Source organism: Alligator sinensis, unplaced genomic scaffold (assembly GCF_000455745.1).
Source record: "Alligator sinensis unplaced genomic scaffold, ASM45574v1 scaffold1097_1, whole genome shotgun sequence".
NCBI lineage: Eukaryota > Metazoa > Chordata > Crocodylia > Alligatoridae > Alligator > Alligator sinensis.
Window position 1 is genome coordinate 1,222,863 of NW_005841950.1, and position 2,086 is coordinate 1,224,948.

The following is a 2,086-nucleotide window of genomic DNA, read 5'->3' on the forward strand; positions in this document are numbered from 1 at the left end:
TTGGGTTATTTTTGTTTCATTTTAACCCCTTTGTGTGAACAGTTCCCCAATTTGCCCTCCTGCTACTGCCCCAGCCCAAAGCCAGTGACACACTGCTCTCCCCATAACCCACAGCCTCCCCAGTGCCAAAGCCCTCTGAGTCCTCTGACAACTCCCCCCTTCAGTAACTAAGAGGGTCCCTCCCTAGTGGCAGCACCCTCCAAACCTCTTGCACCTCTTCTTCCTAACACAAAGGGCAGTCTGTCTGGATGCATCTCAGAGCCCAGCGGAGAAAGCACCAAGTCTCCCCAGAAGAGCAGTGAATTAAGCAGAGGGTCATTTAGACAGGCACAGACCAGTGGAAAAACAGCAGCTTGGGATCCCTGCAACCTAGCAGGAGGGGGGCAAAGACACAACCCTCCCAAGGGCAGAGAGCAGTGCAGTCAATGCAGCACTGGGGGGAATGGCAGGATGTCCACATGTTAAAGTGGGTCTGAGAGATGCAAATACATTTTGACTGAGGATGGTGTGATTGAGCCACCTCCCTTCTGGCTTAATCAAAGGAAGCATCATGTTGGTGTTGGCCATGCCATGCATACACCAGGGAGCAGTGGTCTGTGATCTGTCTGAGGACACCTGTTTCTACTTCACCCTGCTCCCTGCCAACACAGCCTTCCAGAGTGGAGCTAAGTCCTTGCTCAGGATTACGCTTCAGGAGGTTGCAAACTACTGAGGAAAACAGACAACCAAGAAAGACTGGTCCGCACACTCTGCCCTCCAAAGCTTACCCAGCCCAGCTAGGAGAATGCCAATTCCAGCGCAGTATGGGGACGTCAGCACTGACAAGGTGGGGAGCAAGCTCCTCTAGGCACACCCACCAGGCAGACTGTAGGTCTAACAGGGCACACCTACATGAGATGCTTATTGTGCAGTAGCCTAATAACACTGCACAATAGCGTAGCATGCAAAATCTGTGCTAGTACGCTACTGCACAGTGTATTAGGCTACTGCGCAGTAAACATCACTAAAAAAAAAAAAATTTATGCTAGCGCTACTGCACAGTAGCACAAGTTACTGCACATTGAATTAGTACTTGGTTAACCAAGTACCAAACTTAATGCACTATGTAACTATGGTGCATTAATGAACACATAGGCATGCCCACAAAGAACAAGGTCACACCTCAGAGGAGGACCCTGTGAGGTGGCCGATGTACACCCGATCCCCCTAGTACAGCTACCAGGTGGGATGCTACAGATCCCCTGCAGGAAGACCAGGGAGCGCTCTCCAGATAGCAAAGAGCTCCTGGAGCAAGCAAAGACTCTTCCTACAGCCCATCATGGTGAGAGATACTTTACGGTATTATTTCATTGTGGGGTCACAATGACTTCACAGTCCATGAAAGCAGCAGCATCCACACCCAGACAACCATCTGTAAGGGCACACCAAAAGCAGTAGAGGCTGAAAGCCCAATTCTGTGCAGTATCATGTTGTCCCATAGCAATCCCCAAACCAGTCCACAGGGTCCCCTCCAGCAGTGATGGTAAGGCAAGGAATAACAGTACCTAGCAGACATCAGAGACTCCAGGAACTCACAGAGCAGAAACAACACGCCTTGCCTATACAAGTGGATAACAGCATCAACCTCATTCAGCCAGAGCTCATTAAATGCTTGCCACATTCAATAAGGCTGACCCAAGCTCTGTGAGCCAGCCATCTTACAGCAGTACAACCCAGGTAAGCCTCATTAGGGAACAAGCCCAGCACAGCTGACAGACCAATCAGAGAGCAACCCCTAGGAGCCTGTGAGAGCATAATGGAGGTGGGGCTGACCTAAGAGCCATGAGCCAATCAGAAAAGAGCAAACTGGAATCAGTAAGAGCGAAAGACTTAGGATGTAGGAAGCCTCCAGCCAGTTCAGGTGTTTCCTGGGTGCAGGGCAGCTCATCAGCATCTGCAGAAGTGAGCAATCTGTGTTCACTGAAGGTAAATGAGTTCTTGTATCTGGTGTTGGCTGTGCTGCCTGGCTCTGATCCAGCCAGGTGTAGGTTGGGTGAAGAGGCAACTGAACATACACATGTGAGTGTGAGAACCCAAGGGAGGCTTG

General features: G+C 50.5%; 1 long non-coding RNA gene across 1 annotated transcript in view; it reads right to left on the reverse strand.

Moving 5' to 3' along the window:
• Window positions 1-1,695, reverse strand: part of LOC102374882 — a 2,154-nt gene extending 459 nt beyond the window's left edge. Inside the window, exons 1-2 of the long non-coding RNA XR_323417.2 lie at window positions 1,545-1,695; window positions 1,338-1,411 (exon numbers count right to left, since the gene is read on the reverse strand). This is a non-coding gene — a long non-coding RNA (uncharacterized LOC102374882). The remainder of the gene's footprint in view (window positions 1-1,337; window positions 1,412-1,544) is intronic.
• Between the last annotated feature and the right edge of the window lie 391 nt (window positions 1,696-2,086).